Raw genomic sequence first — 17,500 nt, forward strand, 5'->3', positions numbered from 1 at the left:
TCAATATTCGACATTATTGACATTACCCAATGTACCTTGCCTTCCAGTGATTTCCAATTAATGTTTTGCAGGGCGACAAGCCCCCCTGCACCCCCTACACCCCCTGCTAATTATATATACAAACTGTGAGATTGCACTACAACGAGGAAAAGGTTCAATGTCCCAGTCCCCACTATAGTACAATCACCAAGCAAAACTTCAAACTCACAACAGCGAATGCACACTAGCATTCCTTGTTGTGGAGTCGAACATATTCGGTTCAGCGTTATGTGATCTTGAAAACAGCCTTTCGACCATCCAAGTTAGGGTGATTGCCATTCAAAATTTTGATAATAAATCACTGAATGTCTGTTTCATAATGTTTGCAATATGTTGGAGCTTTTCTCCCAGGGCTTCTACTGAAAAGGGGTTTTTGAATAAGCCCAGTCAGACAAACCTGGTAAACAAAAACAAATTAAAAAAAAAAAATTAAATAAAAATCTACCCACTTCTGTACAACCATACATTGCACAGAGCTAATTATTCGGACAGGAAAATGAGTTATAGCACAGAGGATTATGACTGGATCTTTAATCACAACTAAATTGCTATGCATTGGTGCCACAATGGTGCAGTAAGTCGCATTATCACCTCAAAGCAAGAGGTTCTCTGGTTCCGTTCTTGGCTCGGGTGCCTTCTGTGTGGAGTCTGCATGCCCTCCCTGTGTTCATGTGGGTTTTCTCTGGGTGTTCAGCTGGGGACTGGTGCCTTCTGTGTGGAGTCTGCATGCCTTCCCTATGTTCACATGGGTTTTCTCTGGATGCTCCGGTTTCCATATACACTCCAAAGACATGCAGTAGGCAGATTGGCTGATTCTATATTGTCCATAGGTGTGAGTGCTACAGAAGCAAGGCTTAGCAGTTTATTTACATTTCTCCCCACTGCCTTTTAAACTGTGTAGATGGCAGTGCCTGTTCACAGCATTACTACAGCAGTCAGCTGCAACCCATAAGCATGAATGAATGAAAACTGTTATGTATTCAAGAAGGAAAACCCAGCCGTAATCATTCAGTGGTATACTGAATCTCAGAATACCAGCACAGTATTACTGATTTAAGAGTAATGATTTTTGGGGATCGATGTTTTAGTTGTGATTAAACATTTTTGGTAGTGCATGTCTGTTTTGGCTGTTGTCAGTGATTCCAGTGAGAAGATGCACTGCATTTTGCCTTTAGGGTGATCTATTTGTTAGACCTTGAGTCCATTTTCTTGATAGAGTGGTGGGAGCTGGGCTACTTTGGGAGTTGTGATTGCTTTGAGACAGTTCCTGGCCATTCTGCAACAGAGCTGGGTATCTCTGAGATTTGCAGCCTCCCCCACTGTAAGTCTAATTTGTGTGCTCTTTCAGACTGTTGCTAGGTTTATAGGTTCATAGGTTGGTACTAGGCTATCGGCCCTAGGGCCTGTACAAGCCTAGCCATAACAATTCCCTGGATATTTCTTCCCACAATATTTACTTCCCTGGACCCCTGTCTAGCAGGGCGACTGACATGATCCCCGGGGTGAATTTCCTATCTCCCATCCAATTGTCAAGGTTCCTTTTGAAGAGGGCCAAGGAGGCGCTCTGCTTGACATGTATGGGCAGTCTATTCCAAAGTATGGGGAGTTTCTGGGTCAGGAACCTATCCCTCCAGCATGTTTTGTTCATTGTGATGACAAGGTTTAGATCCCTGGAGTGTGTGACTCTGAGGGATTGGGATTTCTTTAAGTGGAGCATGTCCAACAGCTCAGAGTTTGACATGGCCTTCTATGTTAAGCAGAGCTCGCCTCTGAGTAGACGATATGCCGCAGAGTATAGCTGGAGTTTTTTTAGACAGTCAGCATAGGGCATCTGCTTTAAGCCTGTGATTCTTTTAGTGAGGTATTTCAGCGGCCTTTCCAGCTGTTGCAGATGTCCTGTGACGTACATACCAAACATGGCGTTGTACTCTATAATGGGTCTAATGAGGGATGAGTACAGTGGGACAATGACCTCCTTTTTTCTGGATGAAAAGCCCTTAGTGATGAGGTGTGCCACAATGTGGTTATCAAAGGTGTGTCCACTGTCCACCTGTGTCCCTAAGTATCTCATCACACTTTCGGTGCTTAGTGTACTGCCACCTATGTGGGGTAGTTCCAGGCTCCTAAGTGACACAGCAGTTCTGAGACAGTCTGTAGAAAACTGATTGTTTGGGGGGGGGCCTGTCTCCCTCCCTATTCTTTTTGTTTTTTTTTGGACTGCAGCTGGTTTGGGGGTAATTCTGACGTTCCGGACCACTCACTGGCAAGGCTGTTCTACATCATTCTGAAGAGGAGCTGGGAGCCTGGAGAGTTTCCTGTCCTTGCACCCTGTTCTTACTGGTTATTAACTCTAGTGTATTTCTTGATGTCTACACCTTATGTTGATTTAACCACAACATTCCCTCCATCTCCTCTTTTATTCGGTGCTATCAGTAAGTATTTTATTTATTTTTATTTAACATTTGTTGACCGGGAAAGTCCGACTAGGTTCCACAGATCCTGTTTTCAGCGGAGGCCCGGGGAGAAATGCTCCAGAAGCATGTCTTTAGAAGTACAAAAGTATAATTTTGTGTAGTCACTTCCCTTAATTTTTTTTAAGTATATTTTCCCTCCCACTGTATTCCATATATCCAGAATATAGTGTGTCCACCAAGCCAGTCCATGTCACTGTTTTAACTTGGTGGCTCTTGAGTTGCCTACCCTTACTATTAAATTGTCTTTAGAAGCTCCTCTCACTCTCATGTTATCTATTCATACTAATGAGCACTTGAAAATCAAACTGAGAAGTTCCTTCCCTTTGACTACTAAAGTTTAAGATACCCTCTCTTTCATACCTTTCTACCTGCTTAGTGGACAGAGTAATACCCAGAAGTTTTATCCCTTTTTTATATTATATTTAAAGTCTGTAGTGTCTGGGACAAGACTACCAGTCACTGGTGAGCCTTACATATATTTTGTGTAAAGCAAACAAGTAATTGCCCCCAAGTCAAAACTGACTCATGGTGACTCTATGGATGGATTCCATAGTTTTTGTGGTATATATTACAGAAGTAGATTGCCAAGTCTTTTGTTCACACATATACTGTTGATGCCCAGTTGTGCCCCAACCAGGTTTTGAACCCAAGTCTAACAGTTGGTAATCCTGTGCCTTAACCTCTGTGCTATCAGGCTGGGGTATATTTTGTATACTCTGTCATAATTATATATACACCTCTGCTGGATTTACTTTACTTGTTTAGATACCTAAGCACTGCACAAGATGGACGGTAAGTCTGCTAGTTTCACCTCTGCTGCCAGCCTTTTAGTACTGGATCTCCTAAGCCATTGTACAAACTGATTCTGTCTGTGAGAGGTATAACTACCTAATTAATCTAGAGGTTTCCCTCTCACCAAAAAACTTTCCCTGTGAGCTTCATACATCTCCACCACAATCCTTCACTAATCACACTAAAATACCTTATGCTGCGATTTTTAAAGAATCCTTCCAAAAGCTTCACAGAAATAATACTGTTTCAGCAAAAATCAGGTCACTCTTCCAGCTCATGTACACCTCCCTCATAACGAGTCACCCTGAGTGAAAAACACTTCAAATCCATCAGTTTGAATCATAGCAGCAATAAAAATGTTTTAGTGATAACAGACTATTGTCAGAGACACTGACTCATCATTCACAAGGCTGGACAAGGATAGAGGTACAGTAAGTTGTCTTTCAGGTGCCAGGATCTGTGATGTTACAAGGGCCTAGGAACCCCAACTCCCAACAAATATGACTATGACATGGTGGTGGTACATGCGGGAGGAAATGACTTGAGATATAAGACCCAGATGGAAATGCAGAGAGATATTTCCTGACTTTCCATACATGTTGCAAAAGCAGGTAAGACACTAGTCCTTCCTTCACTTCAAATGATGCTTAGATACAAAGAAAAGAAAATTGGTTTCACTAATTGGTCAAATATCGAATGTCATTCCAAGGGGGTACAATATGTGTCAGCATCGAATGAGATGATCAATTGTCCTACTTGCTTCACTAAGGATGGCCTGTATTTCTTGTTAAAATTCTTCTGCATGCTGGCTAAAGCCTCTGCTGCCCTTTCCATGCCTTCTTTAGGCACAGTACAATTAATGGACATTCCAACATAACATATTGGTCCTGAAATCGAATCTCATTAAGGTGGCTCTCCTCGATTCCAGAAGTTTAAACAATAAATTGCCTAATCCTGAGGCACTCCTGCATTTGGAAAACATACATGTCTGCATAGTTAATGGAATTTGGTTTAAATGTGTAGACAACACTCCCTTTATACCAGGGTTTTACACTGTCCATGCCCTCAGACTCAATGACAGCTGTAGTAGAATCTCCATACTTGTCTCCAAGTAGATCCTGAGGAATCCATAAATTGAACCTATTGAACTTCGGATCACTCTAGATCAAATTAATTATCAACTAATAGCTTGCCACAGAACACCTTCTTTGTCTCTTGATGATCCCTTGCTGTTCTAAATGATTCCTTGCTGTTCTAAATTATTCCTTGCTGTTTTAAATGATTCCTTGCTATTCTAAATGATTCATTGCTGTTCTAAATGATTCCTTGCTGTTTTAAATGATTCCATGCTGTTTGTTTTAAATGATTCCTTGCTGTTCTAAATGATCCTCTATTACTATAAACTTTATTGTTTTGGGTAACTTTTCCTACTCTTCAGTGAGATATTCACAAAAAAATCATAGCCTTAATTAACTAAAATTCTCTGGAGCAGTTGGTAAAAAAACCTAGTAGAGGACTCAACATTCGTGATCTGATTCTTACTATTATGGTTGTCTCTTGCACTATCCCTCAGGTATCTCATTACCCGGTGAAGTTAGGCCACAAACTTGTGAACTTCTTCTTTAAACTCCCAAGAACCCATAAAGGAAAAACTTATTGATTTTAAGGACTACAGAAATGCTATCCTCAAGCTATTCTGTGTCTAAACTTCAAAATTCACTCACGACTGCACCTCTCCTGATCCTGATACAGCAGACAGCTTCAATTCTATGCCCATTTAGGAAAGTGCATAGAGATAGAAGCAACTACCATAACCAAGTATCACGAGAAATTGAAAAAACAAACTAGCCTGGTGGTCCACCTCTAGTAATAACTTATATATAAAAACAAACTCCATAAATATTTCATGAATTTAATGCCCCTCTTCTCAAGGATAATATAAAAAAAACCACTGAAGAACACTATCTGGTTCACTAAAGGAGTCTCCAAACTTAGGCTGGCCTCTGAAGCTAAAGATAATTAAAAATCCTTCTTTACCTATGTTACAAAACTAAAAAATAATACCCTACATTTCTCTGAACTTATTCAGAATTGACACCTCCTGTCCTGACCCAATAGACTTTGCCAATATCCTTGCAAACAAATATAATGCCAGTTTTACCTCGGACTTCTATTCGCTGGCCAGAAATCTCTCTGCAACATCAATTTCTTAAACACATAAAACTTTGTTAAGAACTGACATCTAATCATAATCCTCTATGTTATAGCTAGGTTCTTACACATGAACCTCACTATAATAAGATTATTTTTTCACTTGATTTCAGAGCATAGTCAGGGTTGGGAGGGTGGCTTGATGGTTAAGGTGACCTATAAGTACTCCACATATTACAGAACTGTAACTGAGAGAACAAAATATCTTAATTAGTTAAAGCTTTACTCTTGATGAATCCATGGTAAAGTGGAATCACAAGTACAGTAAATAGTATTATTTTTAGTGTCTCAGTCATACCTACTGCAAATGCAAAGCCATAGCAAGGGTGGGATGAAGAGAGCAGCTGCCATGATCACAAGTGTCATGAAACATTTTCAGCTTTATATGGGTGACGATAAATCCATTTGAACATTTTGGGTAATGTCCCCTAGGGTAATATACAACAAAAGATACCTGTTTAAGGCTCTTTTAGAAAGTAACAGGGCAAAAGATTTTTTTTTAGGTTCCATGAAGTCAATGTAAAGTTGTTATGGAAGGCTGTGCATTTACCAAATCTCAGACATAAGTTTTCTTGCCATAGCATGGGTGTAGTGCATGTAGCACAGTGCCAACAATGTTTAAGCTTTCATATAGGGAAAACAATTCGACCATTAAGATCAAGGATTTATCACCACCTACATGATATTAACAAAAAGGATAAACACAACACATTATATGGGCATCTAAAAGTTAACTGTAATCACAGTTTTAAGTTTTATGCCATTGACCAAGTGGACATTGGTTCTCGGGGGGGGGGCTGAGAATGATATCTTTGAATTTATGGAGCTCAAATGGCAGTTAAGGACTAATTCTACTGTTGATCCAGGACTCAGTGAAGTAGTATCTATTTCCAGTGTGTTGCAACTTAAGGCAGCTTTTTTATGTAAATTAAGTCTGTCAATATACAAAGATTTATTTGTATATCCATTGGATTCTATATTAACATAATGAACAGTTTATGGGGTTTTAAGATTTTTTTATCATTTTTAACTAGTAACACTAATGTATTTTTTAATTAATGCACAATCAGTGTCATTTATAAATGCATTTTGACATATTTTTTTTCTTTTGAGTAGCATTTGTGGAAAGTTTTGACTCTGTCTTTATGATTAGATTGGTAGCAATCTGATTTTATAGGTTAATGTTTAGATTACGTAATGAATTGGTCATGTGATTTTTTTTAACACTGTATTAAGTGTGGTAATTTATTTGTTTAGTAGTTCTGATGAAGTCCTTCTAACTGGACGAAAGGGCTAAACTTTGTATATTAAAGTGTGGTTCCTTTACGTTTTACGGTCATGTGTTCTTTTCATTCGTGTTTTTCATTTTTAGTGGTACCTTTGAGTTTTAAGTTTTTTGTTCGGCATCTACATCATCACACTTGTTTCTCTCAGCTATAATTTGAGGTATGCACAAGCATTCTACTGATGCAAGCAAAAGAGTGGCCACAGGGTCTGGCATGTGAGTGCAAACATTGTACACTGTCTACTCGGCCAGTTATGCTGTCTCCTCTGGCTAAATGTTGTAGTCATTGTGCTCACTGCCCATGTTTTAGTAACTATCTGAATGCCAGAACGTCAGCCACGGGAGGGAGAAAATAAGCAGTAGATCACCAGGTGACCTCCTGCAGGAGGAAGTGTCTGGCTGCTGTACCAACAACGCCCAGTGCAGCCCAGGTGGCTGACTGCAGGACTTCCCATATCTGGGGAGAGCAAGTCACACTAGCAGGAGCATGTTCATATATGAACATCAATGATCAGCCAAGGCTTGCCACTGCATGTCCGTAGCTCAAGGATGGCAATGACTGGGGTAGGTACACCTGAAAAAAAACAACCCCCTGCAATATGATGCTGCTAGTGGTCTTCACCATCTCCAGGGAGGGAATAATGCGGGTATTTGGTGAAAAGAGCAAATAACAGGTGTCAACAGGGTAGGTAAAAAAAACACTCTGATATTGCTTCCTAGACTTGTTGAAAATAGGATTACAGAATCAAAATCAGTTTGATGCGAACCTCTGAAGTTCTCCATGACACCATCTATGTATACCATATCAATAACGTTGGTTTGATGAAAGCGTACGCATGTTAAGACGTACAAGTTTTGCAGAGAAGAATCAATGTCCTGCTTCTCCTTTCCTTAGTCTAAATTCTCCTTGTGTTCTTGGTCAATAACATTCATCCCCCTGCACCTCCTACCATCACAGTGACAATGCTCCACTTCCTTAAAAACAAGGAACTTTTAAGCAAATGTAGTAGCAGATTGTACCTTTGGCATTGTCACCTTTCCCACTGACTATCCCACATCTGCTTTTTTGAAATGGTCAACTGATAATCCCACAAAATTTCAGCATCAATGTTTTCCAGGTACTGGAGTGTACATTTATGCAAGTGCCATCTATATAACATGAATTAAAAAATGGTCTCACTCACTTATTCAAATGCAAAACGGTAAAAGACTAATCCTTTCAGAAAGTAGAAGAACTTATATTCATTTTTATACAGCAAAAGAAAAAATTTGGAAAATCAGTTTAAGAGTTTCAGAAAAGCATTAAAGAAAAATTAGCAATCGTAGAGGTATTTTTTTCACATAAAAACTATACTCTTGTGTGATTATTCAAAATTCTGTGTATGTTAACTTAGCAATCATATTATTTTGCTGAGTATTTTATTCTATATCTGTTGACAGTTTGGATTTTGTTTTTGTCTGCCTTAATTGTTTATTTCAATTTCTACCTGTCCATACAGGACGTATAATGGAAGCCTGCCTTTGCACTGTAATGATTTATTTATTTACCTTGCCTGATGATGTAAGTGATCACATGCTTACTTACATCATAAGACAAAAGAATGACATTACCAACCCCCCCCCCCCCCCAATTACAGGATTTTCCGAACCAACAAACACTTTAACCCCGTATTATTTCTAACAGAACTTAGTGCCTGTGACTGGAACCCGCTAAAAACTCTCCCTCTTGAAGAGGCTATTATATATTTCAATAACAAATTCTTAACAATCCTCGACAGGCATGCACCCAAACGAACTATTAGAATAAAGTCCAAACCTGCCCCCTGGCTCTCAAAAGATACTAGGCAAAAGATATTACTTAGAAATAAATCCTGGGCTAAGTGGAGAGCAACCAGAAATACCTCTGAACAACAAACCTTTAGACAGCTGAGAAATGCTACAACAAAAGCAATACTCTCTGACAAAAAAATATACTATAGTAAATTGCAGCAAATTCACCACAATAATCCACAAAAATTCTGGTCAAGCTTAAATAACCTCCTTCATCCTGGCCACTCTAGCACTCCTTCCCCTCTAGGGTCAGAAAACAATACCTCCCATCAAACTGCCAGTGCCTTTAATACCTTTTTCATAGACACCATACAATCTCTAGCCAGTCAACTAGCCTCAGACAACTCGGATCTACCTAACTCCCCACATGATCCTCAGCCAACTTTCCAACTACAACCCATCTCTACCTCTTACATCCAAAAACTTATCCACAAACTTAAGCCTTGTACCCCCTCTGCCAACAAGTTACCATCTGAATACCTTCAACAAGCAGCTACAGTAGTTGCCTATCCTATATCCATCCTGATAAACTGTACCATAATTGAAGGAACCATTCCAGATCTCTGGAAAATCTCCCACATTATCCCCTTACATAAAGGAGGTAACTCTAATGACTATTCTAACTACAGGCCTATAGCTCTCCTTTCACCATTAGCAAAGATTATGGAGAAATGCATCCACCATCAGCTAATTTACTACTTAACTCAACATAACATTCTAGCAAACTGCCAGCATTGTTTCAGGCCATTTCATAGTACCACCTCAGCTCTCCTATCCTTCATCAACTCCATTAACAACAACCGTAATAACAGCACCCTCTCATCATCACTCTTTATCGACCTGTCAAAAGCCTTTGATATGGTTAACCACCCCCTACTCATAAATATTCTGTCATCCCTCTCTCTAGATGCCAAAGCAATTATCTGGTTCAAGTCCTACCTTAGTAACAGACAACAGGCAGTTCTTTGGGAGAATCAACTATCATCCCACCTGCCAGTTTCCCTTGGAGTCCCTCAGAGCTCTATTCTAGGTCCTCTTCTTTTCTCTTTATTCATCAATGACCTTCATGTAGCTATCCCTCAAGCCACCTGTATGCAATATGCTGATGATTCTATGATCATATGATCTGCCAACTCTATATCTGAACTTCAATCTTTAACCCAGACAGCTTTCAACACAGTAGAGTCATGGTTCTTGAAACGGTGCCTTCTTTTGAACACCAAAAAGACCAAGCTACTACTGTTTACACCAAATAGTAAGTCCTCCCCCATAGATTTCTCCATCCGATCCAATAACAGCACCCTTATATCCCCCGACTCTACCACCAAACTATTAGGAATCACAATTGATAATAACCTCACCTTTGATAATCACATTAATAACTCCATTAAATCTGTAAATAAATAAATGGGCTCCCTACATAGGATAAAACCCTTCTCACCTCCAACAGCCAGAACTACTATTGCCCACTCCCATCTAATTTCAACTCTTCTTTATGCTGCACCCATTTACACAAATCTAAAAAAAAATAATCTTACTAAACTAGCTAACTCCTACAATAGTATTGCTAGATTTGCCACTGGAAACCCATATAGAACTCACCACTGTCTTAACCTTCATCAGCTAGACTGGCTCGGACTAAAAAACATTCTGATACTTTCCCAACTTACCATTGTTCATAGGATTTTCTACCAACCCAACAACACACCAGTACTGAACAACCTTATAGCACCCTATAGAAATCTTAATTCCTTACGCTCTTCCAACAAACTTCTAGCTAGCACCATCAAGTCTAATAACTTGGCTGGGGACTCCTTGTTCTCCAATACCGCTGCAAAATAATGGAACCTCTTGCCATCTGACCTAACTTCACTACCCTCCCTGCCACTCTTTAAACAAAGTCTCAAGAAACACCTTAAAACTCACTTGCTATGCCCTTGCTGTTACCCAGACTAATATTCTGGATTTTTCTGCTGCTATCTTTAGACTTCCTACTTTCTTCCACTCTTGTTGTCTTCCCCTCTGAAGTGTAGCACCCATAAGCAATCTGAACTACTTTTGTTTTGTATGTATCATTGAAAGCAGTCTTCTTGTCTATCTTTATACTTCTTTCTTTTTCTACTACTACTGCTTACCCCCTTGGAAGTAGTAACTGACTGGAGTAAACTAGAATAACAGATGATATGAATGTATCTTAACAATGTATTGGTAATTGCCTTAGATATTCATAATGTAAAAATGATTTGTAGATGTATTATGTGTTAATGTAATTAATTTCATACTTTTACCGGTATTCCGCGGTGGTACAGTGGTAGCGTTGTTACCTCATAGCAAGAGGTTCTCCCATTCGATTCTCGGTTGGCTTGGGAGTTCCTTCTGTGTGGAGTCTTCATGTCCTCCCCGCGGTTGGGTAGTGTTCGAAAGACATGCGTGTGTAAATGGGCGTGCCTTCGTTGAAGGTTGGGCATCAAGCTGGCACCTCGGCGTTTCATAAAAAAAAATCTACTGCCATTCATTAGCAGTCCGGAGTTTCGCTGTGGCAACCCCTTACTGGGAAAAAGCCAAAATAGTATGTTTCATACTTTTACCCATTATTCAATTGTAATACTTTTTCTTGTACATTGTAAAATGTATTGTTGTTTATCTGTGGAGCTTTTCTCCCTGGGCCTCTACTGAAAATGGATATATATCCAGCTGGACCAGCCCAGTCAACAAATGTAAAATAAATAAAAATAAAATAAAATGTTTGTGTCTTTCGGCTTTTCCCGGTTAGGGGTCGCCACAGCGGAACTCCAGTATGCTAATAATTGGCAGTAGATTTTTACGTACTGGCTTGCCGGGCCTAACGCACAACCTTCAACAAAGGAAAGCCCATTCACGCATGTCGCTACACAGAAGACGCTGAGAACTGAGAATCGAACGGGCAACGTCTAACTGTGAGGCGACAACACTACCGCAGCACCACCACCGCAGTAAATAAAAATAAAATAAAAATAAAATTTATTTGCTTTTTTGTTTACCAGGAAAGTCCATTTGGGAAATGAAATGCCCATTTTCAGTGGAAGCCTGGAGAGAAAAGCTCCAAAACAAGGACATAAATACATTTTGACAATTCAAAAGAAAAACGGTCAACAAACATTATTTAATAAGTATTTCAAAGCAAACGGTCAACAAGCATTATTTACAAAGCATATCAGATTAAGGAAATACATGTTTTCAAGATATTGTGAGTAGAATCAAAAATACTATATTAATACACTTGTTCAGTATCCATAGTGTGCAGAGTTAGGACTGCATACTTCAAACTGTAGGAGTAATACAGTTGCATGGTTTACTAGTTTCCAGGTAATATTTTAGGGAAAATTTGGATTGTTGCAGGTTATTTAAAACTGTGACGTGGTTTGGAAGTTTGTTCCTTGCCTTGGAGATGGTGACAGAGAATAATGAGCCACCATAATAATTATTAGCTGTATTAGGAAAAGTTAAAGTTCTGAGGATCTTAGGGTTCTGTTTGATACATGCCATTGGATGAGATTTGACAGTCAGGTTATAAACGTGGATGATGAAGTATTTTGGGTGCTGTGAGTAGATGGGACAGGGTGATGTGTGGAGAAAGTTCAAGCCACATGAGGGTATTAAGCGCCGAGCAGTGATGGCTGCAGTTTGGGAGGCTATAGATGAATTTGCTAATTTTGTTGTAGGTGCTTTCTAGTTTGTGTTTGGTGGAAGAGTTGAGACTCATGAATATTGTTGAGGCATATAGGAGTGGAGGAAGGAGAAGGGAAGTGGCAGTTGTTTGTTTATTTATTTTTTTATTTTACTATGATCATTTAGCAGGTGCATTGCTCTGTAAAAAGAGTTTAGTTTGCAGAGGGTCTTTTGGACTGCAGTGTCAAATGTGCAGATGAAATGTAAACTTGCTATCAATGACAACTCCCAGTAATTTTGTTTTGATGATGTTTTCCATTTTTGTGGTGCTTGAGGAGATAATATCAAAGTCAGTGTTGTTTTGATTTATGTTTTTAGGAAGAAATGATTGGTTTGGTTTTGTTGGGTTTAAGAGCAACTGAGATTTATTTATCCATTTTCCTGTAGAGGCGAAATTTTCCTGTGTGATGGTTTCTAAGGCGGGATAATTTGGGGCTCAGCAAACTAAAGCTGAGTCATCAAGATATGATATTATAGTGGCAAGTTCTGATTCCTTGTGCATGTCATTAATGACAATATTGAAAAGTATTGGTTCAAGCATGGAGCCTTGGGGGACTCCTGTACAGACTGGAAGGAATGTGGAGTGGGAGTCATTCCATTTTACAGACTGCATGCAATTGTTTAGGTAGCTTGTAACCACCTAGTTGAGAGAGTTGTGAGGCCTATAAGATTTAGCCTTTGAAGGAGTAGTTGATGTCAGATCATGTCGAAAGCTTTTGACAAGTCCAGGAAAAGTGTAGAGACAAAATTACCTGAGTTTTTACTTTGATTAATGGTATCTAGAAACAGTAGCGGGGCAGTTTTGGTGATGTGGTGGGGTCAAAAGCCAAGCTGGGTAGGAGAAATAATTAGTTACCAAGTAGAAGCATTGGTATGTATCTAGGTAGGGTTGAGTCCTAGTTTTGTGCCATTGTTTCCAGGTGCTGTGTCTTGTCTCTCAGTAGTTGTTTAGTTTAATGAGTTAGACATGGGGCAGAATTTATTTTTACTCTTTTATGCCTCAGTGGAGCTTGTTGATTTAATATCATTAAGAAAGACTTATTGAAGTGACAGACAGCTTCATCTAGAGGCAGATATTTGAGGGGTTCCCAGTCACATTGTTTAACTGTGTCATTAAATATGGATTTAGCAAAATTGGTTAAGTTTCTCACAGAGTTGAAGTATAGGGGCTGGGGGGCTTGTGGTATTCTCTGTTAATGTAGCTTGGGTGATGGCTGCTGAGAGAGCATAGGCGGGTGCTGGCTAGCTAGTTTTTCAGGGTTGGTTGAGAGCATGCAGTCTAGTATTTTTGTTTCTTGGATATTTTGTTAAATCGGATTGGTTGTTGAATCAGCTGAGTAAAATGATGGAGGTTAATATTATGAGGGGTGGAGTTAGGTTTATTAGAACTCCAAACTATGTTAAGGTCACTCAGCAGGATGGTTTTCTGGTTTAAAGTAGATGATAACTAGCTGGGTATGTAGTCTTTTTGTGGGGGGGGGGCAGAAGAATGTGGGCAGCTCCAATGACTATGGATTTCTGATTGTTTAGGAGGAGTTTGGCTATTAGTATTTCTTCATTGCTGTACTGTGGAATACTTAGGATGTGGGTATGGTTTTGTAAGGTGATGGGTATGCCCACAGCCCATTTACCTATTCAGTCTTTCCTAATAATGGTATAACCATGGGGAACACTTTATTTATCTTTAATTTCAGGTCTTAATGAGGTTTCAGTGATAACTAGGATGTGGAATTGATGGAATTCACTCCATACATTAATTCTGGTATGTATCTGCAGATTCTTCAGACGTTGATATTATACATGTTTAGGTCAGAGGAAGAAACTGGGGGTTTGTTGTGTTTTAGAGGATTGTTGAGGAGGGGAGTATTTATGAAGGGGATTTGGGTGGTCTGGGTGTTGGGTTTGTTTAGGTGGGGCTGGTGTTGAGCCATTGTTAGAGTACACATCTCCACTCTCTGTTAGTTTATTTGGGTGGGTGGTGAAGTTTTTGAAGTTATGGAGAAGTAGTTCTGGTACTTTTTTCTGCACAAGAGTGTGGGGTTTTGTATTTGGTGTAATGCATATTGTTTGAGTAGGATTTTGTCAATGCTGAAGAGAGATGGCCAGATTAGGAAGCTGTATCTGTGGGCGGAGATAAGTAGATTTTTACGGAGGACTTGATTTGAGTGTAGGTAGGTCATGATTCATAAGTAGTTAATAGGCTTAGGATGGATAAAGTTCCTGTTAGGGGAAGTAGATGTATAAGCATTTTGGGAGGTGTGAGATAGTTATATATAAGAGTATAGAAAAGAAATGGGCAGGAAGACAACTACAATAATATTGGGATGCAAGCCATTAAACTATGGAGGTTTAAATGCCCTTGGCAGATAGCCTAGTATGAACCTATGAACCTATGAACCTATGGGACAGGGGTTGATAAGACGAGGATGGGGGAAAAGATTGTTGTTTTCTGATTTGTAATTAATTGGTTATTTATTATTTTTTAATTGGTTAGGTCTATTGGCTAGTGTGGGTATTAAAGAGTCAGGTGATATGTCTTGGCCAACAGAGTGTATAATATGGGGTGGGGGGTGGGTCAGGCGATATGCTTTGATCAGTAAATTCAATGATATGGGGGTAAAAAGTGTAGTGAAGCCACTTGTAGCATAGCTGAGCAGAGTTGAGTTAGTTCCCAGAGAAAAAGAGTCAGGTCCTGAGCTATGGTAATGAACAAAAACTGTTTATTCATCAACGGTGTATTCAAAAATCTAATGTTAAATATTTTTGTTCTATGGTTTGTTTTTATCTGACAGATAATGATGCATATTACTGTACTAATGTTTTATGTAACAGAAGATTATCTCCGAGGGTTCCCCCTGTTAATAAGCAATGCCCAGTAAGACTAATTTTATCAATCAATAAATAAATAAACAAATAAATGCATTGTTAAAAAGGCAGGACCATGAGCACTGGAATATTGCCAATACAGGATACACATAAGTACCTGATGCTTCCTGGAGTAAGCATACCCCCAAAAAACAACATATGGAAACTGTTTTCTATACTACCTTTTGTGCGTGGCTACCAGTCCCTTTAACCCCCTACTTAATTCTTGGGTAACATTAAAGAGGGCATCACTTCCTCTTACAAGTGGAAAAACTGTAATTATGAGTTGTAGAAAATGTGTTAACAGATATTAACTTTCAATTAAACAAGAAAATGTATAGTGAGTACTAATATGAATTTAATTACTAATATTAGGGCACAATTTTGCACAGTCAATTAATTTAATGTTGGATGGGTCAGTCAGTGATGAGTACTCATTCACAAGGTTTAAAGTTACATATTTACTCTGAGATCAAAACCTGGTCCAGTATTCATAGCAATAACTATTAATTAATCCTTCTGATGAACTAAAGGATTGTGTTGTCATTTTCATTAAGGCTGATGACATATGCCACTTTATCATTCTCATAAATCGCTCTCTCTCTCTAAATCCTATGTTCCTCTTCTATGGAAAAAATCCATCATTACCCCACTACACAAAGGGGGAACTCCCATGATCTTTCTAATTACCGCCCTATCTCTATACTCTCCCCACTATCAAAAATCTTGGAAAACTGTGTTCACTCACAACTACTTAAACACCTCTCATGTAATGGTCTTCTATCCCCTACCCAACACGGTTTCCAGCCAGGGCATAGCACTATTACTGGCCTATTATCTTTCACTGACACTGTCAACAAAGCCTTAGATGCAGGCCATCCGACCTCAGTAATATTACTAGACCTATCTAAGGCTTTCGACACAGTGTCACATACTAAGCTAGTAAACCCACTATCAAGACTAGGTTGCTCCTCAGAATTCCTCAACTGGTTTACCTCTTACCTATAGAATAGGGAACAATCAGTAAGGTGGTTAAATGCACAATCCTATTACCAACCTAATGATATAGGAGTACCACAAGGATCCATTTTAGGTTCATTACTGTTCAATATTTTCATCAATGACCAGCACAAAGCCCCCCAAATCCAGAATCTCATCCAATATGCCGATGATTCACAGTGATATCCACCTCCAAAAAATTCTCAGACCTCCTCACATTTACACAGCAGGCCTTTACTTCTATCGAATCATGGCTTATTAATGCAAAACTCATGCTAAACCCAAAAAAAACTAAACTTCTACTTTTCTCTACAAAATCACCTGACATTGACCTCAAAATCCTTGCTAAAGATGGTACAGAAATAGAACTAGTGAAAACAGCCAAACTACTAGGTATAACAATAGATAACAAACTCACATACGAACCACACATCCTCACTGCAATAAAGAAAACCCATTTCAAACTAGGTAAACTATATTGCCACAAGCTCTACTTGGATAAAAATACCAAAATAAAACTAGCCAGTACCCTACTCATCCCCTCCCTTCTATATGGTAGTGCCATTTTTACTAATCTGCGCACAACCCTTAGTAATAAATTACAATTCTGTTACAACAAAATAGCCAAATATGCCTCGGAAATACCACACCATTCTCATCACTGTCATGCCATCACCAAGCTAAAATGGCTAAAGTTTTCCCACCATTTACAATACACCCAACTAACCTTAGCTCACAAACTAATTTCTAAACCAAATGACTGCCCTGCCCTCAACTCAATCCTACGAACATACACCCCCACAAGAACACTAAGATCTTCCTGTAAACACATGCTTACTGTAACTAAACCCAACAAAAGAGCAGGGCAATGTCTGTTCTCCCATGCCATAGCTACACTATGGAATAACCTTCCATCAGAAATAACCCAAATTGACCACTCAAAAACTTTTAAAGTAGCTCTAAAAACACATTATCTAAACAATCCATCCTGCATCTGCCTCAGGAGCAAACCACCTTAAACAGTACATTTCACCAAATACTAAGATGACAAAACGTTGCAAAACCCAGTCTGCACATTTTACTAGTGTACTCCTACTATACAGGATACCAAAGAATTTAATGTTTCTTAGCCCATGCCTTGTCTATTGATGTAACATTACAACCTATTGTAAGGATTTTTCTAGTTCAATTTAATGTAACTCCTAAGAAATGCACATTGTAATATGGTTTTCTCCCTGTTATATCTGTTATACTTCTAATTGTATTTTAAATATTGTCTTTCTCTGTAATACTTGTG

Source organism: Protopterus annectens, chromosome 9.part0 (genome assembly GCF_019279795.1).
Source record: "Protopterus annectens isolate FY-2018-M chromosome 9.part0, PAN1.0, whole genome shotgun sequence".
NCBI classification, from domain to species: domain Eukaryota; kingdom Metazoa; phylum Chordata; order Ceratodontiformes; family Protopteridae; genus Protopterus; species Protopterus annectens.